The following is a 25018-nucleotide window of genomic DNA, read 5'->3' as shown; positions in this document are numbered from 1 at the left end:
TGCTCAGTTCATGATCTCACAGTTCGTGAGATCAAGCCTCGCACTGGGCTCTGAGCTGACAGCATGGAGACTGCTTGGGATTCTCTTTTTCCTTCTCTCTGTGTCCTACCCTCACTCATGTCTCTCTCCATACCCCCCCCCCAAATAAATAAATAAACATTATAAAAAAAGAATGAGTTCAAAAACACATTTTTTTAAATAAAAGAGCAGGTAGAAACAATTTCTCCTGTTTTCCTTCTATATCCCAATATACCACCTTAGAGCTCATTTCTTTATATAATTAATTCAGAAAAAATCACCTACAGGAATAGGTTTTTAACTATTAATAGCATTGGTATTATAAGTTCTATAATTATTAAGTGATTTATAATTTAACATTAAGAGCATGTTTGTTTGAAAAGATTAAATTCTAAATTTCCTTTGGACAGTTATGAAGATTCTTTTCTGTAAAACTTATTTTGAAGTTTTATGCATTAGGCTATAGTTAATTAGCCTAAGTTGCTAAGAGGATGTTTGGGGAGAGTAGAAGAAACAGGAAAGGCCACCCACAGAGCATAATACTCAATAGTTCCTGCATGGAGATTTTGGCATTAATGTTTTTATGAAGAAAAGGCACACACTGTAGTGATTATTGATTGCCTGTTGGGGAAGGGAGGGCAGGGTTGAGAAAGAGCAAGGGCTTGAGAGAATTCAAGGGTCTGAACGGATCTGATTAAGAAGCACAATTAAAGAATCCAGTCAGGGAAATAAATTTGTGCAGATGGCTGTGAAAGGAAAGTGATAGTCTTTGCTGTCATGGGTCATAAATTCACTTTTTTTCTCACAAAAGAGATAATTGATGCTTCAAACATTATGGACTAAAAGTACAGTAATGAACCCACAGTTAGTATTGGGATAATATTGTCTTTTCGTAACTGTTACTGGGAGCTTTCCCTCATAGAATGGCTTTGAGGACATAAAGAAAATCCATCCCAATGATAAAAGAGATTTTCAAGAGAGGGATCCTGGGGCTATTGCTTCCCTCTTACGAATTGATCTATTTTCTGCCTCCATGCAATGTTCAGTTTCATTGAACCTTGTAGTATTTCGGAAAATGACAGGGATAGAATTAGAAAAGGATATGCTTTATTTATTTTTTTAATAAGAAAAAGGGATGAAGGCAGGAGAAGAAATACTAGAATAGGACCCATACATGAGGGTGATGTTGCGATTTCAGTTTCTAGCCCTTAATGCATTTCTCCTAAAGGTCATTATTTCCTTCCGCTATACTCTTTCTACTCTCTTCCATCTTTCTTTCCTGGCTCACTGAGGCACATTTTTCTTCTACCTTTGAAGTAAAACCCTTATCCTTTTACTTTCCAGGGGAATTTCATCATGGATGCTTTTTGTTTGTTTGTTTTGTTATTATATTTGAGATTGAGCACTATCATTTCCCTGAGCTTCCGTTTTTCTTTTTTTCTATAAAATGAGAATTAATAATTCGTTCTTTTTTACTACACAAACTTGAGAAGTAGAACTGGGTGGCTGATCTCTTTCTACTTGCAGTAGGTCTCATGATACACACACTAGCAGCACAATAAATATTGTCTTTTTTTGAGTAACAGAGTGACAGCTGTTCCCTCCAGTGATCATTATTTCTTGAGCCATTATATGTGAAATAATTCAAATAAGGCAACATATAAATATATTTTGATAAATTAAGTCACAAAGGCATTTAGCTATTCCTATGTTATATAAGTCACATCGAGATACAACGAAGACTCAAGACAAAATTATATAATATTCATTGGAGCAAGAATGGCTCTTAATATGAATCAGACATTGTGTCTCTTATGTATTTTAACTCTTCTATTCTTTACCATGGCACTGTCACCTATTTTGCCTTCACTGGAAAATAGAACTTTAATTCCTATTATCACATATGTACAATGCTTTCAGAACAACTACATACAACATATATAATATCAAGACATTTTCAGTTATTTTTTATGGCAAGATTTAGTGAAGTTGGCAAAGATTTTGTTGATACTGATGTCTAGATCTACACTTGTAAGAAAGATTATAATCAGCTTCTGTACAGATACAAAAACTATGAGTTTCCTCAGATCTTTTTCACCAAGGAGCCTGTGGTAACTCTTAGTGTAGCTAAGGGCTTTAGCCCAATATACATTCATTCAGTTCTGTCCTATACTGTCCTTGTCACATGATGAGATGTCTGCTGTTTGATTCTGGGTTTCTTTTTGGTTAATTTTCTGATTAATCTGAGGAGTTACCATGAAAACTTTTCCTCTGACCTGAATTTTTACATCCAGTGTTCCTTGTGAAATGGGAGAGGGAACAGCAAATGAATCATTCAAGCATTTTTGTCAATGAGACTCTTTTTCTTTTTCTTGGATACTGAGCTCAAAATGTCTTCCTCATAGAATAGAGATATTGATGACATAACACATTCTGTACTGTACCATTAGATGGTACCCCATCCTCAAGTCTTTGGGGACAGATAACCATTAGAATCATGCTATTATGATTGTTGAAGGTCAGTTCCTGATGGCTGCCAATGTTCTGTGATCCTGTGTCCTGTGACTAATTATTCTCAAATATCTCTTTCTAGAAATATCTTCCTCTTTTCTCTACATTTTCTACCACATTTATACACTTGCCACTATTTCTCTGCTATTCTTGCCTTAAATGCTCACTTAGATTGTTATTAGATTTTATACATTTTTGACAATATTAATTTCACCCTGAATTATATTTTGTACTGTAACCTTTGGTTTCTGATATCCCAAAATATATGCTCAAGATGTTTCATCAATAGAATTCTTGACTGAAATCTGCTAGGTATCAAAGCTCCAAGAGAAGAGGTCACTTAGTAAATGGTTTACCATGTGTTTCTTTTCATTTCTGGCAAAATAAGTTCCCCTTGAAGTATTATTATGAATAAGTCATCATCTAGGCTATAGGCCAGCTATGATATTTCCATTCTCTGGCATGCCCTTAGTATAATGTCATGCCAGCCCAGCACATAGAAGGCAGGGCTTTCAGGGGCATTGCCCCAAATATCTTTCAGTGCTATACCTTTCCATTTTGGCTTATGTCAAAGAAGAGACCTCATTGTTTAGGGGAGCATCCCTGAGCCAGAATACCCAATATTTGACAATGTCTTTGCTGAGACAGTAACATGAGCTCAAAATATGCTTTGACATTGAGTATGCCACAATGTCTCCTCTTTTTCTTTGCATCTATAATATCTACCAGATATAAAAATGACAATGATAAATGACAATGAAAAAAGAATGACTAAGCAATTGAGTATATTAAACATTCATCTCCCAGAGCCCCTAAACTAATTATTTAGTCTCAGGTCATTCATGTTAGTTTGACTCTCCCTCACAGTATTTTTTCATCATCTAGATATATTACTTCCTATTTGTCAAAATCAGTATAAGAAACAGTAGTAGTAAGTTCCCAAGAAAAAAATACACTAATTTTTTCCTTAAAGAGAAAGGAATCCTACCTATTTTCCCAAACTATTACTGCATATTACTCACTCACCAATATATCTACCCATCCATCCATCCATTCATTTGTTCATTCACCTGCTTATTTGCCAGAAAGGTTTTTGATGCCAAATTAATGTCTAAGCACTGGGTATCAGGGATATAGAGGCAAACAAACCAGAATCCTTTTCAGAGGGAAGAATCCCAATCCTGTGGTTTAATCAGATAAAAAAAAATCGAACAATTACAGTAGGCAGGCTTATGATGGGATTATGCCCAAGACTGTTTCAACACAACATAAGAGCACCTGGTTGAATGGATAAAATCAGGGAGAGTTTTCCTGAGGAGGTAACACTTAAATTATGTCTTGAAGGATAAAATGAATGATCCAAATGGATAGAAGGAAATAACAGTGCTCCTTGCATAAGCAACATTCTATAAGCATAAAGTGAGCATGTCATATTCTGCGGCTACGTGTGAATGGTGAGTGGTGGGAGGAAGATGTGTAGGCTACAGAACCCAACCCTTGTATGACATTTTAAGAAACTTCTACTTGCTTCTAAGGCAGAGTTCATCCACTGAAGTATTTTAAGCAGTAGAGTCATGATCAGGCTTGTGGCTTTAGTAAGCTCTGACAAGAGGAATTGGCTAAAAGACTTGAGACAATAAACAAGGAAATAAATCAGGAGGACTTTGCACTAAAGACCTCTTTAACTAATTAAGCCCTTTTCTTCATACTGATCTATTTACTGTCTCCTAATCCTAATAAATATCCTAAATAAATATAAATTATATTTATATTTATTTATATTAAAATAAATATTTATGAAAGATAATATGTGGACAGCACTATGAGGAACTAGAGACATAAAAGATAAACACGGCCATTTTCTCCTCCCAAGAAGTTGTTTTGTTAAGTTGGAAGCATTCAGGACCCAGGTATCTTTAATACAGACAGGATGGAGGAAGAAAGTTCATGAGACGGACTGAAGGGAGAGAGAGATAATATCTGTCTGAGACAGTAGGGGCTTGTGAGAGACTTCAAAAGAAAAATTATCAGAAGAAAATGAATAGAATTTCAATCAGTGATACTAAGAAAGAGGAGAAGAAATTTCTAAGAAAGTGATATTATGCAGATCTCCCATCATGTATCATGTAACATTTTTTCCCTCGTTTAAAGAACAGAGAGAATTAATGGATTGTGCCCACAGTTCTTAAGAGCTGAACCAAGGTGGCCGTGTCCTTCCGTATGTTATTTGTATATTGTGAAGTGACAAAATGAACAAAATATGCTATGCCCCTGCTTTAGTTCATTCAAGCAAACACTTATTTTGCTCCTTCCATGTCCCAGGTACTGTTCAAGGTCCTAGAAATATAATATTGGAAAAAAAAAAAAAGCAAAGCCAAATGCATGTCCTGAACATCTTTTATTCTATCTGGGGAAGGCATTTAATAAACACAAAAATATTTAAATAGATAAGGTTATTTTGGGAAGTGTTAAGTTCTACAAAGGAAATAAACCTGAGTAATGAGACTCAAGTGGGTAGGGCTTTGGCAGACTATTCAAATAGGTGACCGTGAGAGACTTCTGAATAGTTTAATTCCCCCCCCCTTTTTTTTACCTCTTAATGAAGTATGTGTAAAAATCACTAATCTTACAGGCATTGCTCTATCACTTTTTGGTCATATTTTTGCATGTTTACCATGTAGATCAAGATATGGACCATGTCCAGCACCTCAGAATTTTCCCTTTGGCTCCTTCCCTAGCAATACCTGGTTATGAACTGCATGTTGAGCAGTTTACATTTGAAATAAGACCTGAGTAATGAAAATAGATCAATCCTGTGAAAATCTGCAAGTAAAATATTCTATGCAAAGGGAACAGCAGGACTTTAAGGCAAGAAAAACCTTGTTTGTTTAAGACTCAAAATTAATGTCAGAGTAGCTATAACTTAGTGAAACACACACACACACACACACACAATAGTAGATTATGTCAGAGTTAGGTAGGAGGCAGATCATATAAGGCTTTGCTATTTATACAAAAGAATCTGAAATTTTCAGCTTCCAGTGTGGAATCAGTGCAATAGGAGGGATACAAATAGTGTGAGATATTGTTGATTTTTGTAAACACTCATTCCAAAAAAATGTTTATCCAGAAGGCATATGAAGACTGAACTATGGCAGTAGATGTGGAAGCAGGAAGCCCAATAATGAGTCTGTACTCAAGAAAAAGATGACGGAGAGTTGAATAATGGTAGTAACAGTGGCAAGAATGTTTACGGTTTGCTAGATTCAATCAAAATATAAGGAGATAAAGCAAAGTAGTGGGACAGACAGATTAAGTGAATGTGGCATATTCAAAAACAGAAATACAGTCAGGATGATTCATAAGCCTAAGCAGCTGAGTAACTAATGGAAACATTCATGATGATGGAGAATACTTGGGGAAGAGTAACTTGGACAAGAACTAGGGATGTATGTAAAGACGTGATTCTAGTTTGAAAATTTATGCTTGAGATGTCCTTTTTACATGATTGATCAATGAGTGAGATATATAAATTTGGGGTTCAAGGGAAATGTTTGGATAGATTTGGACTAGATTTGGGAGTTCTATATTAGACATTTCAAGCCATGAGACAGAATGAGAATGAAATTACCCAAAAAGAGCACAGATAGAGAAACAAAGAGAACTGAAATTCAAACCTTGAGGCATGGTAGCAGAGAAGTATAAACTAGCAAGGGAGTCTCAGAAGGAATAGAGCAATATAAGAAAAACATGAAAATGAGATATATTAAAAGCCATGTGAAACAATTTCTTTCAGACTCAGTATCACAGAGACTTTGGTAAGATAAGAGGTTGAGAACTGGCCAGAGGATTTGGCATAATGAATACCTTTGGGGGTTCAAAGAGTTTCTATTTCTTCTTAGTCTAAAATTCCTTTATTGATTTAGTCATTATGTAGAAAGAGCTTACACATAATTGCTGGAGTTCTTTTTAAGGGAGTATTTTCAAACTCAAGGCTCTCCTGATGCTTGAACCATACTCAGTGTCAGCAAGACCACATCCTCACCCAGAAAAACAAACAAGAAAAATAATGCTAAGGTGACCCTGAGTGAATAGTACACCTCTGCTTTCAGCTTTTCAGCATCTCAAAAAGCCCATTACCTTCAGTCCACCAGTGTTTCTGATTTAATACCTTTTGTGGTTCTGAATTTGGGCAGAGAAGCATAATCACAAATCCATTTTCCCAAAACAGGTGACCTCTTACTGCATCATAGCTAACTACTATTATCTTTATACTAAAAAGAAGGATCACCTTTCTTTTTCCCCATATGTGGTTAAGATATATAGTTCAACAAATTTGTATTATTATTATTATTATTATTATTATTATTATTATTTTTAAGGCTTCATATTTTTAGAGCAGTTTAAGGTTCAAAGCAAAATTTAGGAGAAGATACAGAGATTTCCCATATGTCCTCTCTCTCCATACCAGCATAGCCTCTACCTAGTTCAACAAAATTACAATAAATATGGTGATATAACACAAGAGATAAAAATAAATATAGAGATGCATGCACAAATGCATGCACAGAATATCTCCTTATCAAAAGAGATTTGCTGGAACCACACACACACACACATACACACACACACACACACACACACACACAAACACACTTTTAATCTTTCCCCCCAAAACAAAAGAGCAGCTCCCCTACAAAGTAAATGAATTCTCTGTCACTTGAGAGGTACAAAAAGTCTGTGTGAAAGAATATCTATTTCTGGCATGGTGACTAGGAAATGTGGACCAATACTCCCACCATGAACAAATAGAAAAACTATTCAAAATATATTTTAAAAATCTACTTGAAGGTATCAGAAAGCAAACAAGTCACTGAAAAATTATGAATCTGAGATATTGAAGAAGAGAAAAAACAGAAAGAGGAACTTAGTATTTGGAAAATTCCAAAAGGCAAGTGAGAAGTTGAGAAGTTGAGCAGAACTTCTGATAATTCCATGGGGGTAGGAGTGACAGAGTGGCTGCCAAGGAAGCAATGCTTATAAATACCAACAGGAAGGGCACACTCTGGCAGTAAGAATGTATTATAAATGTTCTGGTTCTCCAGGGCAATGATGTCCCACTTCAAAAAATATTGCTTCTTATTAATTAGATTAAGCTCATGGAAGGTTATTAGTTCTAGACATATATCCCTTTGGAAGAAGAGAAGACATAATACTAGTCTTAATGACATACAATTTATATTACTAAACCTAAAAGAAACAGGCATATGGGAAAAAAGAAAATATTGTTTTTAGGGGCACCTGGGTGGCTCAGTCAGTTAGATGTCTGACTTCGGCTCAGGTCACAATCTCACAGCTCTTGAGTTCAAGCCCCACATCGGGCTCTGTGTGAAGACAGCACAGAGCCTGGAGCTTGCTTTGCATTCTGTGTTTCCCTTTATCTCTGCTCCTCCCCTGCTCATTCTTTCTTTCTCTCTCCCTGTCTCTCAAATATAAATAAACATTAAAAATTAAAAAAAAAAAAAAGAAAATGCGTTTTTAAAAGGAAAATATGGGGGTGCCTGGCTGGCTCAGTTGGTAGAGCATGCAGTTCTTGGTTTCGGGGTTGTGAGTTCAAGCCCCAAGCTGGACAGTGAGCTTACTTTTTTTAAAAAAAGGAAAATAGAGATATTAGAGCAGACACACAACGGAGTCAGGTAATGGAAAATAATATCTTGAATACGTTTCAGATAATGGTGTTACACACTGACTTTAATATAAGTAGTCTGAATATTTTCAAAGAAAGATATAATTGAGAACTTCTGAAAAGGAATAGTAATTAATAAAATGGAAATGTATGCCCTGAAAAACACAGTAGCCAAAATTAAGAATGCAAAAGATAGGTTTCACAATAGATCACAAATACCTAAAGGTATCACTAATAAAATGGAAGATAGGTCAGAACACTGTATAGAGATAGAAGAACAGTGGGGGAAAAAAATGATAGAAAAAGCACATAACAACAAGATAAACCTAGGGATACAGTGAGAAGATCTACCATATATGTGATTGGAGTTTCATAAAGAGAATATGTGGAAAGACATAACTGCAATTTTCTAAATCATTAGATAGTTATTAGAACAATAATTCAAGACTAAATATGAATGTCAAGTAAGATAAATACAGAGAAAATTGCACCTGGCACATCATAGTAGAGCTGCAGATAATTAGAATAGGAAAAGGTAAACATCTTAAAAGCAGTCTGAGAAAAAGATAAAGTAAAAGGAGAAATGACTAGAGAACAAACCTCTCAACAGAAAACCAAAAATCGAAGAAGAGAATTGTAGTAGTTATCTGTTGGTGCATAACAAATCACCCCACACTTAGTGGCTTGAAGCAACAAACATTTATTAATCCATAGAGTCTGTGGTTCAGCAGTCTAGAAGCAGAAGAACTGGGTGGTTCTGGCTCAGGTTCTCTCAAGAGACTGCATTGAAACTGTCCACCAAAATGCAAGTTGTCTCAAGACTCAACAAGGGTCGAGGGGTAGGGGTAGGGATCTGTTTCCAAGCTCATTGAGGTGACTATTGGCAGGCCTTAAAAGATCTTCCAAGCTTCCTACATGGTTGGCTTCAGGCCTCATTCCTGTGCCATTTGGAGTATTTCATAGGCTGAGTGTTATCATGACATAACAGTTGGCCTTTCTCTTTCCAAGGCAACCTCTCAACATGGTAGCTGGCTTCTCTCCGAGAGAGAATGAATGAGAGTCAGAGGGCACACCAACATGGAAGTCATAGTCTTTTTATGGCTGAATGTCCAAAGGGTCATCCATCCCATTACTTGAACTGTAATTGAGTTGTTAGAATTGAGTTGTTAGGTTTGCTTTCTGCTTTCCTGATAGAGCATCATCCAAGTGTCATGTGGAATTACTATTGCTATACAGTAATTACAAATTATTCCTGACAGTATTTTATTTATTTATTTATTTATTTATTTATTTATTTATTTATTTATTTATTTTAATATATGAAATTTATTGACAAATTGGTTTCCATACAACACCCAGTGCTCATCCCAAAAGGTGCCCTCCTCAATACCCATCACCTACCCTCTCCTCCTTCCCACCCCCCATCAACCCTCAGTTTGTTCTCAGTTTTTAACAGTCTCTTATGCTTTGGCTCTCTCCCACTCTAACCTCTTTTTTTTTTTTTAATAACCATCTTATTTGACTTGTTTTTGGATCAGGAAATAGAGATGAGCTCAGGTGGGTGCTACGTCTTAGCTGGGTTATTTAGGGATGAAGCATCTACTTCTAAGATAGGTTCTTCATTCACAGGATGAGCGCCTAAGTAGTTCTTGGTCTCTCCACATAATGTGCCATCCTGTAGGGCCAGTCCACATAGCCTGTATTTCTTACATAAGGCGTGATAGTTTCAGATAATTACATTTCTTACATGGTGTCTGGTATCCATGAGACAGGAAAAGGAAGCTGTCTAGCTAGCTAAGGGATATACCCGAAACCAGTGTGACATCACTTCCATGGTATTTGTATGTGATGGTAGTTAGAGCCAACCCAGTCAATTCCAGGTGGTGGGGAAATTAATGTCACCTCTCAATTAAAAATTAGGAAAGTCACATTTCAGGAGAAGTTGGTGGTTTTGGAGATGGTATTGCTGCCATCTTTGAGATAATGCAGTCTTTCAGTCAGTTCTCTAGCCACAACCACCTACATCCTATCTACATGCAAAATACACTTTACCTGTCCCTGCAAATTTTATAACATTATGGTACAGAGGTCATATTTGACTGGATTCAATCTTTGTTTTGAAGCCATTTCTCAAATTGAGAATCTTTTGCCATCTGAAGCTAGTTGTAGCTCTTTTGTATACCCAAAATTCAGATCAAAAAGCGATGAGTTCCTTCTTTATTTCGTCTCTCTACAGCCATATTTCATTATACACAACTAAAAGAAACCAGTTGGGCTTTCCAACGTTCCGCCTTAAAATCTGCTAAACAATTCTCCAATTCATAGACACATTTTTACTTTATATCCCCTTCTATATTATTTATTGTTGTGTAAAAAGTGACCTCGAAACTTAGCATCTCAAGACAAAATGAAACAAAACTTATTTTCTCACATAGTTTCTGAGAACCAGGAACCTGGAAGCGCCTCACATGGGTGGTTCTGGCTCAGTGGTTTTCATGAGGCTATGCTCAAGATGTCGGCAGGGGTTGCAGCTATATGAAGGTGTGACTGGAGCTGGGGGATCATCATTCCAGATGGCTCACTCACACAGCTATTGGCAGAATGCCTCCATTCAGCACTGGTTGCTGCCAAAGCTGTCAGTATCACAGGGCAGCCTGGGAATCCTTCTAGCAACGCAGCTATCTTCCTCCCGACTAAGTGATTCAAAAGAAAGAGCAAGAAAGAAGCCACAGTTCCTTTTATGACCTAATCTCTGAAGTCATACATCTTCATTTTATTCCATTAGAAGCAAATCACTAAGTCTAGCTCACAATCAAGGAGGAAGTTAAGCTCCACCTCTTAAAGGAGGTGGGGGAGGGGAAATATCCAAGAATTTATGGACATATTCTAAAACTACTACATCTGAGTTAACTCTGTCAACAGTTTTGCTGAATTTTCCATCAGTATGTAACGTAGCGTATCTGTTCTTCAGTCTCCAATGACATTTTTCTCATTATCCTTCCCGGCCACACACTGTCTACCTGTGAGGTCCCTCACACTGCTACCCAACATTTGGTTCCAAATATAAAGGCACGTATTTTGCATTTCTGTTGTAACAAAAAGTCTACTTTCAGTATGAAATTTTGGGTTAGGTATATTTTCCTGAGCCACAAACCATTTCAAGCTATTAGTGGATTAAAATAGTAACTATTTGCTATGTGTGAACATCCTGTGGATCAGATATTTTGTTGGGGCATAGTGGGGAGGCTCCTCCCCTCCATGACGTGGGGATCTCAGCTGGAGTACCTGATATGGCTGGAGATGACTGCTATAGCTTGATGGGGGCAATATGTCTTGGGCCATAATTTTGCGTGTGAGTTGCATTTTTCAGTTCTTTTCTGTGGGCTCTACTGACGTTAGAAACACAAGATAGGTTCTTTTCTTATGTCTGGTGCCTGGGTTAGAATGGCTAGAATGACTGGGTCTGGTCAGACATTTCGTTTTCTCTCTCTAAGTGACTCTCTGCGGAGCTTGGTGGTCTCACAGTGGCTAGAATTCTTTTATGGCACTTACCTCCAGAAGGATCATCTTAAGAAACTCAGGTAGAAGTTTCAAGGATTGATATGACTTAACCTCACAAGTCACTAAGCATCACTTCCTCTGCATTCTCTTGATAGTACAGGGCCAACAGCGAACCACTGTGTAAGGGGATCACACAAGGGTGCAAAGACCAAGAGCCTTGATTCAGTTGGGAACCAAATTTGGAAACTAGCTGCCACAGTCCCCTACTGGTTATATATGTGTTCACTGACTTCTAGAATACACTTTTTATTCTCTACTCAAAGTACATTTCCTGAAGCACAATTTTTATCTGCATCAGTGGGGTAAATAAAGTTTATTGCAATGGTTTGCAGATGTAACTAAATTGGAATGGGTTTCATAAGGCATAATGATACCCAATAAAGTAGATAATATTATCTTCATTTTCCCAAACCAATAAGTTTGTTTTTTTTTTAAGCACCAAAGGAGCAATTTTATGGGCATTGCTTATTCATTTAAGAATTTTATATACTGCCCCTTGTACATTCCTCTGTGGTCCCAGAGCTTATGCCTTTATTCTTTAAGAATTGGTGTCATTTTTAATTATACAATTTCCTCCAATCACAAAAATACAGGGGAAAGCATTACACTGAGTAGGTTGTCAATATGTTTGTTGGTGTTACTATTTGTATAGAAAATTATGTATTAATACACATGTATTTGAATAAGCATGTGCTAAATGCCTATTTTATGCTGGGTTCTGCGTGATATTTTTATGAAAGTATACACATCCTTAAAACAGCTTCATAACCCACCCCTCTCCCCTCCCCACAATCTTGCTTCCTGTCTGCATGGCTTGGAGTACCACTCAGGCTAATTGAAGTTCAAGAGCACTGATAGTCATTTAAATATAGTAATTTTATATCTAGCAATTTTCTCTGAACTGTCCCTGAGACAGGCATAAGATTTTTAAATTTTTATGGCAGTAGAATAGAATTCATTCTAATTTCCTTCAAAGTAAGAATAGCAGCATAAAAGGTAATTCACAGTGTGCAATCTTTAATAAATCTTTCTTCTTTCCTTCTTTTCCTTCGTCCCTTGCTCCCTTCCCTCCTTATTTTCTCTATCAAGAAATGTAGAAAAAATATATATAGGATTGCCAAAAATGTCACCTTCTATGTGACGTTCTTTTTGGTCCACCAGAGAACCTCTAAATGAGGTTTATTTTTTTTGGTCATCCTTTCTGAAGTGGCTTCTTCCCTTAATGGAAAACATATTACTTTCTTTGACTCTTTCACCACACTTACCACAATCTATAAGCCTCTTTATTTGTTTGATTGTTTCCTTTTCCCTCTTGAAAGATAACATCAAGGAGAATAGATACATTGTGGGTCTAGTTTACCACTGGATCCTTAGTGCTTGGTCTAAAGATAGCAACAAATAAAGATCTGTTGCATAATTAGTGAAATAAATTATTCCTGTGTGGCTGCCACAGTTGGTTAAGCATCTGACTCTTGGTTTTGGCTCAGGTAATGATCTCATGGTTCGTGAGTTGGAGTCCCACATAGGGCTCTGCTCTGGCAGCACAGAACTTGCGTGGGATTCTCTCTCTCTCTCTCTCTCTCTCTCTCTCTCTCCCTCCCTCCCTCCCTCCCTCTCCCTCTCTCTCCCTCTCTCTCTGCCCCTTCTCTGCTCTCGCTGTCTTGTCTCTCTCAAAATAAATAAATAAATAAATAAATAAGCATTAAACATTTAAAAAAATATATTGCATGTGGCATCACAGAACCTAAGCAATGTAGTGTCCATTTCTGGATATTGTGGATGCCTCCCCAATATATGCTTTCCTTTCTCTTGGCAACTACCCCGTTTTCATAAGTTTCCATACTTCCCCTTCATATTCCAAATGTTTTAGGGAAAACCAATTCTACTCCTAACTCAGAAATGTGGCAGATGAGCCAGGAAAAGGAATTCAATGAATGACATTCCCCAGGCTGCAGTGAGAATAGTTTTTATCCAGTCAACCAATGAGGAAGTCTGGGAAGCAATTTCTTCACTGTTAGGTAATAAGAGATATACATTTTGTGTGGCCTGCGACATACACATTACGGTTGAGCATTCATCATTAAGAAAAAGAACATACCAGTGATTTCTACCAGACTTAATCCGATGTTCAGCTTTTAGATCTCAGCAGCAGTTGACATATTCTGTGGGGGACACTACTATGCATTGCCTGGAAGACTATTCAGAAATAAGGATTTATTATACCAGCTTCGCAAATACTGGCTATCATCCTCTTCAGGGATTACCTCACCTAAAGAGAGTTACCTTACCTATTTCCTGGAGCAGCACACATTTAATGACACACAGATGTGTGAGTATAAAGGCCTGGTCCTCTTTGCTTGAATTTCCAACACCTCTGAGGTTCCTCCCATTCTTGGTACTCCTTTCAGGGTCAGCAGAAACCTGACCTCCAGAGAAACTGCATTGTATTTTGACTTCTTCCTCTGTCAAAACCTGTTTTCTTTTTCCTCCAACAGGTGCCGATCCAAAGCACACCCCTTTATAGATATTTTTCACACTAATGTCTAACTGACACACCAAAATATGTCACCTAGAAGACAGCCTAATGAAACAGAAATTCAGCTCTCCCCTTTCTATCCCAAACAGAATGTGTGTTTCTATTTTTTAAAAAAGATTTATTAATCTTCCCTTAGTGTTACAACCTTCAGAGTTCTACTAGAGCTGCAGTTTTGACCCATTGCTGACTTTCAGAGGTAGTTGCTATAAGCAAAATAAGCAAGTAAGCATATTTTTACGCAATATTGGGGGTAAAAAAATACATGTAAGCAATTATATATATATATATGTATATATATATATATATATATATATATATATATATATATTGCATTTTGCCAACATTCATTAATTCTAGGAGTTAATTCTTTGCCAAAAATAGTTATATTTTTTCTATTAAAAAAGAATACCTAAATATTAAAGAAATTTAAGCTTATAGTTTCTTGAATTAGTCAAGAAAATACCTCCCATTATTTAACCTTTATTGTATTTTTATCTTTTTCTTCTTATGTATATATAATAAAACTTTAGATACATTTGACATTTATAGAATATTTGATTTAGCTTTTGCTATGAAGTTTCAACTTAAATTTACTTAAAAAAATTTTTATTTAAAAAATTTTTTAATGTAATTTAAGGTCAAGTTGGCTAACATACAGTGTATATAGTGTGCTCTTGGTTTTGGGGGTAGATTCCCATGATTCATCGCTTACATACAATACCCAGTGAAAGTAATTATATTTTATATTTTACCCACATTTAAAATATGTGTGGAATTTACCATTCCTCAATATATTTTTCAGAAAACAAACCCACTAAGCCCAAACAGGATAACTTAAACTGGAACCAACATTGTATTCCAACATTACTTTGTGATGTTAGAAGTTTCCAATAAGGGGTGTCTGGGTGGCTCAGTCAGTTGAGTGACTGACTCTTGATTTCAGCTCAGGTCATGATCCCATGGTTCATGAGTTCAGGCTCCACATCAGGCTCTGTGCTTACAGCGTGGAGCCTGCTTGGGATTCTCTCTCTCCCTCTCTCTCTGCCCCTCCCCTGTGCGCACACACACACACTCTCTCTCTCTCTCTCAAAATACATAAACTTAAAAAAAAGTTTCTAATCAAGTTATAAGCATTGCCTGAGAGTCCTCCTGACATTCAAAAGCTCTGTTTGCCTTGTAACTTGAATCTCTAAAAAGGTAAGGTGACTTCAGTCCTGAATTCTTGAATGTTACATTTTTGTTTTTGCTTTTTAAAATGTTCCTAATTTATTTTGAGAGAGAGAGAGAGAGAGAGAGAGAGAGAGAGAGAGAGAGAGAGAGAGAATGCACATGGGTGTGCATGTGCAAGTGGGGGAGGGGCAGAGAGAGAGAGGAGGAGAGAAAATCCCAAGCAGGCTCTGTGCTGTCAGTGCAGAGCCTGACGCCGACATGAGGCTCCGGATTACCAACCGTAAGATCATGACCTGAGCCAAAATCAAGTCGGATGCTTAACGGACTGAGCCACCCAGGTGCCCCCTCAATGTCACATTTTGAATTAACATTTGTGCCATTGTTATGATCCGTGGTGAGAAATTGAAGTGTGGGGAGAGATAAGACAGCGTGTATTTGTCAGGCTGCGTATCTTACTTAAAAGCCAGCGAAAATGTAACGCATTTTGTTAGTCATCCATTTATTGCTCCAGCTAGTACTGGTTTGAGTTGGACAAGATTTGATAAGTGAAGGATTTATTTTCAATGAAATTGTAGGCTTTGCATTTATGGATAAAGAAGTATGGTTTAAGAAAACTTTGGACTGTGTGCCAGGAGACCAGATTCAAGTTATGTCACTTTCTAGCAGTATGAACTTCCTGAATTACTTAATCTCTTTTAGGCTTATTATTTTCATCCGATATTATAGAGCAGATACAATACTGTTTTGAGGGGTATAAACATGGAAGTGGAATCGCTAGATCATATGGTAGTTCTATTTTTAATTTTTGAGGAACCTCCATACTGTTTTCCATAGCAGCTGCAACATTTTGCATTCCTGCCAACGGTTCATACTTCTCCACAACTCCATGAACACTTGTCTTTTTTTGTAGAGTGGATGTGAAGTGATATCTCATCATGGTTTTGATTTACGTTTTTCTGATGATTAATAATGTTGAGCACCTTTTTATATACCTCTCAGCCATTTGTTTGTCTTCCTTGGAGAAATGTCTATTCAAGTCCTTCGCCCATTTTTTAATCGAGTTATTCTAAATCTGGTTAATAGGTTAATTTGTAAGAATTCCTTGTATATTCTGGAAGTTAACTTCTTATTAAATATATGTTTGCAAATGTTTTCTTCCATTCTATATGATACATTTTCTCTCTGTTGATTAGTTCCTTTGTTGTGCAGAAGATTTTTGCAACAATTCACAGTAGTCAAGATTTGGAAACAACCTACATGTTCATTGACAGACAAATGGATAAAGAAAATGTGGACCATACATACAATGAAATATTATTCAGCCATAAAATAAAAGTAAATCATATCATTTGTAGCAACATAGATGGACCTGAAAGATATTATGCTAAGTGAAATAAAATAGCTAAAGAAGGACAAATACTGCTATGATTCCATTTATATGAGCTATCTAAAATAGTTGAACTCATAGAAGCAGAAAATAGATTAGTGGTTGCCAGGAACTGGGGGAAGGGGAAAGTAAAGTTGTTCAATGAGTATAATCTAGTTATATAAGATGAATATGGTCTAGATATCTGCTCTATAGTATATTGCCTATAGGTAATGATAGCCTTGTGCACTTAAAAACTTGTTAAGAGGTTAAGTCTTGGATGCAGCTAGAATGTATTGTGCTAAGCGAAATAAGTCAATCAGAGAAAGACAAATTCCACTCATATGTGGAATTTAAGAAACAAAACAGATGAACATATGGGAAGGGCAGGAAAAGAGAAGAGAGGGAAACAAACCACAAGAGACTCTTAATGATAGAGAACAAACTATGGGTTGACACAGGGAAGTCGCTGGGAGGTGGGCTAGATGGGTGATGGATACAAAGGAGGGCACTTGTGATGAGCACTGGATGTGGTATGTAAGTGATGAATCACTGGATTCTCCTGAAACCAATATTGCACCGTATGTTAACTAACTAAAATTTAATTTATAAAAAGAGAAACTAAAAAAAAAGTGTGAGTCTTATGTTATTTTTATCACACACAAAAGAAGCAAAGAAACTTTTGGAACTGTCAGATATATTTATTACCTTGATTGTGGTGATGGTATTATGCATGTATGCAAATGGCCAGCAGCAGGTAAATGAAAAGTGCTAATATCACTAATCACATAATCACCAAGTAAATGCAAGTTCATCAAATTGTATACATCAAATATGTACAGATTCTTATATATCAATTATATTGCAATAAATATATTGCATAGATATAAGTATGTTGCAATAAAGCTAAAAATATGATAATGCATGTGAAAGTACTTTGAAAACTGAGACAAATTGTACACATTTCAGAAATCACCACTATTTTAACATTATAATAAAATATATGTACCAGTTAGGGTACAAGTTTATAAGCAACAAAATTTGATTAGGATAAATTGAAGCATAAAGACAAACTGTTGGAAGGTTATTGAATGCGCCACAGGAACAAGGAAGTCTTGAGAGTTGAAGTCAGGAATGGGGGAGTTTAGGAAGTAGGAAACCCAGTCAGGGCCACATTCTAAAAATAGTCTGGTGAACATAGTATCATTGGCACCACCAGTATACTTACTCCATCTGTGTCAGTAGCTCACCCCTGCAATAAGACACCACTGCTGCCATGGTCCATGTTACAGGAAGCGAATCCCAAACTTCATCTTTCGATGACTAATTCAAGTTTCAAAATATATGACTATCTGAACTTGAGTCATAGGTCTGCATCCTACCTGCGGGGTCAGAAGAGGGTCTCTTAGCCCAATTCTGGTTTTGCAACAGAAATCAGAGTCCACTAAGTTTCCCTACATAGGAATGAGTTACATCAATAGTATTTTCTTAATAAAGCTTGGATAACGGGCCATCCAGGGACAAGGGAAACTCCCCATCAAGTTTTCAATAGCCATCACTCGACGTTAATTACCTCTATAGAAGAATAACCTTGGCTAGCAAATAGTGATAGGAACTATGCTGTAGCTGTTAATCTATATCTGTAATAATTGCTTTTACAAGAATGAAAGCCAAATAACAAAGCTGGCAAGGATAAGGTAAAAAACACAAAAGGAAAGAAAAATGCCTTTATAATTACACAGAGTATTGAATTACTAGTGAGCAGGAAGGAAAATGCACAGTTCTAGTCAGACAATGGTAATTATTTCAAATGCACATTATGTGGGTAATTTGTGAAAATGAGCTAAATCACTTATTAATTATATATTCAATGGGCTAATTTTCCACTTTTCAGAAGAAAGTATACATTTATTCTTTAAGAAACCCTGAAAATTATTTATAGTCTTTAGTAATAACTTGAAAATGAATATTACTGTCATAGCATTTTATTCTTGCTGATCTATATGAAGATTTTCATTCCAAATTTCAACTTTGTTGACTTACTGTATGGTCATTGGAATTTTTCTTATGCCATGAACAGAAGAAAATTAGAATACTATTTCAGTTTTATAAGATGATGAAAGTTAGCTTTGGAAGATGTCATCAGAATGTGAATATATATTTATACATATAAATTCATTTCTATGCTTCATGAAAACTTTCTAAGTCACAGAATTATCTCTCACTGAACAAAGAATTCTGTATAGAGGGACTAAAGGCAGTCTGTTGAGAAGAAGGATTAAATTACAGACTATACAGAGGAAAAAATGAGGCATAGATTACTTCGTGTTTTCTTTGGAGAAAGCTCAATCCAAACTTATGAACTTTATGTGTGGCCTAGTATCTCTATGTTGATTCATCATGAAGAAACAGGTGAAGTGTTAGGAATAACTTTTTACTGGATTTTTAATTTGTGATGAGAACCCAGTGTCATATAGACAAAAGGCTTAATCCCACTGTACTTTCCTTTACAGCGATTCCATAGATTTAAGAAAGTATAGAATTGGCCCTAGAGTCAGTTTATAAGTCTATGAGCATGACTCCTGGAGAAACAAGGGTGACTGATCTTTTTCCTGGTTTGTCACAGATGAAACTGGTGCCCTATCTCATCCCCCAAACATTCTCTGGAGCCCGCCTGCAGCTTCAGTGGAAAGTTCCCATTACACCTACTGCTCCCTTGACCACTTGTGACTCAGTGTCCGAGCGATTAATCTGACCCTGTGAGTGGGGAAGGACAAAAGTGCTGGGGAGTAATGACCCAGGAGCACCTCTCAACCAGTAACAGTTTGAGGTCTGTGGACAAAATCCCCAGCTCTGGGCCCTTTGGGTCTGGAAATTCTGAGGTGTGTTTGATGTGAGAGTCAGTGAGGCTCACCCTCAGTTGCTCATAGTGGTAACTCTGTCATTAACACACACGTTCTGCCTCTCCTGCCTCCCTTCCTTTACTTTCCCCCTCCCTCCTTGCACTTTCTGGGATCAATTCACATATGGCACCCAAATTCTTGCCTCGGGTCTGCTTTTATTTTTCTGCCTAATATAAATGTCCACTTATATTTTTAAAGTTTATTTATTTATTTTGAGAGAGACAGAGACAATGTAAGCAGGAGGGGGAGAGAGAGAGAGAGAGAGAGATTGAGAGACAGAGAGAGAGAGATTCCCAAGCAGGCTCTGCACTGTCAGCACTGAGCCCATTGCCAGTCTCGAGCTCATGAACCATGAGATCAACATATTCAGGGTAGGACCTGACACATAATAAACACTCAAAAATAGCTTTTATTATTATTATTTTTACAGTTACTATTCCTTTAATATGTATGTATTGAGGGATAACTATATGACAGACACTGTTAGGTGTTGGGATTACAGCAGTGAAACATCCTCGCAAGACTGCTGAGCTCATGAGATAGTGGTAAAACACGTGTGATATATGATAAGCAGATAATACCTATCTAAATATTTTAGTGTAAGGAAATTAGATATTTTTCCTATGTATACTGAAGAACTACACAAAGTATAAACAGAGAATGACATCTTTTTTCTCTCTTTTTTAAAAGGAATTTGAGGAATCTGTACTTGAATCTTCTACCTCTTTACATTTGTAGTAGTAGTGCTGGCAGTATTCTTTTTTTAAAAATTCTTTTAATGTTTATTCCTGAGAGAGAGAGAGAGAGAGAGGGAATGGGAGAGGGGCAGAGAGCAAGGGAGACACAGAATCTGAAGCAGGCTTCAGGCTCTGAGCTGTCAGCACAGAGCCCCACATGGGGCTCGAACTCACGAACTGTGAGATCAGGACCTGAGCCCAAGTCAGATGCTTAACTGACTGAGCCACCCAGGTGCCCCTGGCAGTATTTTTTAAACTATTTTTTAAAAATACTTACTCATTTTTGAAAGACAGAGAGAGATAAAGCACAAGCAGGGGTGGGGCAGAGAGAGAGGGTGACACAGAATCTGAAGCAGGCTCCAGGCTCTGAGCTGTCAGTATAGAGCCCGATGCGGGGCTTGAACTCAGGAGTGGTGAGATCATGACCTGAGCTGAAGTTGGACGCTTAACTGACTGAGCCACCCAGGTGCCCCAAGTACTGACAGTATTAACAGGTATTTATTTATTTATTTATTTATTTATTTATTTATTTATTTATTTATTTATTTATTTATTTATTTATTTATTTTTAAGTTTATTTATTTATTTTGTAAGAGAGAGAGAGGTGGGGAGGAGGAGCAGAGAGAGGGAGAAAGAAAGAGAAACCCAGGCAAGCTTCGCACTGTCAGTGCAGTGCCCAATATGGGGTTCCAACTCATGAACTGTGGGATCATGACCTGAGCATAAGTTGGAAGCTTAACCGACTGAGACACCCAGGTGCCCCAGGGAATAGCATCTTTGAAAGAGCACATTTTCATTGCTTCATCAACAGTATAAAGATAGATTCATTGGAGGAAAATATTGATGATGGGGTGATCTTTTAAGAAACTACCACAATATATCAGAAAAAGATAATAACAGTAGTAAAACGAATGCATCTGAGACACTTTTCTGGATGAGAATAGATAGAACTGGGTGGAGGGTCAATCAATAACTGACAGGGGAAACACAAGAAGAACAGGTGGAGAAAAAGGTTTAAGATAACTATGTGTTCACTAAGATCTATTGGAGAAAACCTTTGCAAAAGAACTCAGAGGAAGCAGGAGTTGGAGAAGGTGAAATGGTTCTTGAAGATTTGCAGAAAGTTGTAAGAGCAGAAGATTTGTGCCTTTATCTGGAGTGATGAGTTAAGAAGATAGACAAGTTGGAGGTTAGGATGAGAGGGTGAATCAGGACTCATAATGTAGCTAGGGAGAGGGAGATTGCTCACAGGAGAAAAGAAAAGATCAGGAACATTTTCTGAGTATTTTAAAAAAGTGATGTCTCTCCTTATTTCAAGGCTGATTCTGCCATCACTTCTGTTTTCAGAGTGACTCAATCTCCGATTCTACCCAGAATGCTTCTCTCCAGCTCTCAAAGGGCAGCCAAGAACCTTAGTGTCTCTATTTGGTTATACAACGGTCACCTAACTCTGGATAAAATATTCATGTTCCATGAAATCAAACAATGCCTTCCAACATTTTTGTTTTCTTTTTAATCTCTAAAAGGATTATTCCCTTTAACATAAACATAGTACCATAATCACACTTAAAAATAATAACTCTTTAATGTTATTAAATATGTAGCCAGTTCAAACTTTTTTTTTTTTTTTTGGCTTTTGTGACTCATCCCTTCCTTATTTCAGCAATATATCAGCTCTAAATTTTTATTATTTCCAGACTTGGTTTTCTTTCTCTTGCCAAGTTAAAAGACAAATAAAAAGTTGGGTTTTCATAAAGGTTCTCCCACTCCTGCAGGGATTTAAACAAAATACCACAAACTAAAATCATCTGAAACAACCAGTTTCTATGATCCTGAAATGTAAACATGTCAGCAAAATCAAATATGGCTCAGATATATGTAGCTCAAATATATTGAGATCTAAAATACAGGCTGGAGTGTGCCTGCTTTCCAAGGGAAGAAAGGGCATTGCAAGTTCATAACTAAATGAAAGACTTCAATAATTTGAATATATTCCCCAGGAGCCAGGGGGATGAAAAGGTTTCTACACAAGACTTGTGCAAGCCTCTAGATTAGGAAAATTGAATATTGTAGAAATGGAAGTAGTTGTTCTTCTACCAAGATAAAACAGCCTATGAAAAATGTCTACTTGGTGGCCATTGCTCTGTCAGGACTTCACATATGTGAAATAATCCTCATGATAACTGTATAAAGTAGGGATTGTCAAACTCACATTGTGGATTTGTAAAGCAAGCTTATCAGATGAGTCCAAGATTACCTAAGTAGTAGGTAGATTTACTCCTATGCAGGTTAGACTTTAAAATGCATCATCTTAAGAGACTCTTAAATACTAAAAACAAAGTGAAGGTTGCTGGAGGGGTTGTGGTTGGAGGGCTGGGCTAAATGGGCAAGGGACACTAAGGAGGACACTTGTTGGGATGAGCACTGTGTGTTATATGTAAGTGATGAATCCCTGGATTCTACTCCTAAAATCATCATTACACTATATGTTAACTAACTTGGATGTAAATTAGAAAAAAATGTAGAAAATTTTAAAAATACATTAAAAAAAGAAATTCATATTTGTGACTAATTTTAAAACATGAAACTTAATCATGGTTCAATGTTTAATGAAATAAGAGGAATCCAAATGAATGTGTATGATATAGTTTCAATGGTGTTAAAACATGTCTCTCTCTATGTATTGATACGAATGTCAATATTGAAAAATAATGCCAACATTTTAAAAGAAAAAAAAGATAAAATGCATGGTCTCTCCATAACTATAACATGCTGCCTCTTCTGGACTTAGTCAAGGCGAGTTATCACTTGCCAAAAGATGAGAAAAAACAAATTTGAGACATACCTATATAAACATGATGCCAAGCTGTCCTCTATGGAGAAGATGTGCCCCGGGCACTCCAATGGCAAATGAAGTGAAACATGCAATCTTAGAGCAGCTACGCCATTGATCGAATTTGGTCACAGCTAACTTTCTTATGCACATACATGTCATTAAATTTTCCCTTGAAATTGACCCCTGTATCAATTAGAGTTCAGCCAGAAAAACAGAGCCACAATTATGTGAATTAGGGACTTAATGACATTAATTAGAATCATTAATTCTATTACTTAGACCTTACACTCATGTGCAACAATCCAGGAAAGTAAAGGTCTAAAATGAGGAGGGAGGAGCACCAATTATTCCAGCAGACACATGGGTACAGGTACACAACCAGAATTGCAGGACAAGGTTGCCAGATTTCACAACTAAAAACACAGATCACAGAGTTAAATTTGAATTTCAGATCAATAACACATGATTTTTAGCATAAGTATGTCCCATGCCATGTATGAGATGTACTAAAATTTCTTCCATTGTTTGCTTAAAGATAAATTTAACTGAGTGTCCTGTATTTTATCTGGCAACAGTATAGTGGGAACATCTGAGAAGCCACATATATTTGCGTCTGAAGTAAGACCTTAGAGGGGAGGTTTGTGGTGTGTCTATGGAAACAGCTGCCAGTTCTGTGGCTACACAACTAAGTGTCCAGTGGTGGACTTGGGGCTACTATTGGTTAACAGGGTCAGGAAGAGGAGCTGGATATGGAGCAAAGAAGAGCAAAGACATATGGGACCCACTGGGCTCCTGTATTGTGGACTGACATGATATCTAACCATAGCTGCCTCTGGAGAATGAGGATTTCTGCTTCACAGCTCCTTCCTGAAATTGCACAGGGACCTGTTGGCCACACAGGGAAGGAGGTTCTGGGAGAGGCAACTTCTAGTCTTGCTCAAACTGGCATAACTCAATACAGCACATCTATTCTTTTCACCCAACACACACACACACACACACACACACACACACACACACACACACACACTCTTTCTGAGTTAGAATGTTCCAAAAAATACATGAATTTTAAATATATAGTTGTATGAATTTTGACCAACTTATATACACCTATTTAAGCACTACCAAGTCAAGATACAGAAGGTTTCTAACACCCTACAGAGTCTCCTCATGCCCCTCTACAGTAAATTCTTTCTCTCTCATAGTAAACACTATTGATTTTTTTTTCATGTTATATGAGTTTTGCCACTTACAAAGTTCTCTATAAATAGAACCATACAGTATTTTTCTTTTGTATCTGGTTTCTCTCACACAATATAATGTGCTCATCAATAATTCTGCATGTACCAGTTGTTTATTCTTTTTTCATTACTGGATGGCATTCCATTGTATGCATGTATACACATTTAAAATTAAAATTAATTTATTGCAAAGGTAACATATCACTGACACTTCGATAAAAAACCTCAGCATTACTGCCATATAGTAAGAGGTAAGCATGCAAAAAGAACACAGTAGAAAATGTGATTTAATACTAGTAAGTCATACTTACTTGTCAATTGCTCTGAAACTTCTCTCATTTTCTGATGTTAATTGGAGTGGTATCACATACATACAGGCACAGACCAGAGATTTTTCTTTTTAAGTGCTCAAAAGTATTGATGGATAAAAGAAAAAGAAAGTTATTTACTTTG

The 25018-nt window shown here is 36.8% G+C and overlaps 1 long non-coding RNA gene across 2 annotated transcripts in view; it reads right to left on the bottom strand.

Annotated features, from left to right (window-relative positions):
* LOC109503421 overlaps positions 1-10918 on the bottom strand; it is a 60123-nt gene extending 49205 nt beyond the window's left edge. For both annotated transcript variants that reach the window (XR_002162384.3, XR_006585020.1), the window contains exon 1: positions 10647-10918. This is a non-coding gene — a long non-coding RNA (uncharacterized LOC109503421). The remainder of the gene's footprint in view (positions 1-10646) is intronic.
* Positions 10919-25018: the final 14100 nt, after the last annotated feature.

The sequence above is a fragment of the Felis catus genome, chromosome C2 (assembly GCF_018350175.1).
Source record: "Felis catus isolate Fca126 chromosome C2, F.catus_Fca126_mat1.0, whole genome shotgun sequence".
Taxonomy (NCBI): domain Eukaryota; kingdom Metazoa; phylum Chordata; class Mammalia; order Carnivora; family Felidae; genus Felis; species Felis catus.
This window is presented reverse-complemented; position numbering and strand designations above follow the sequence as displayed.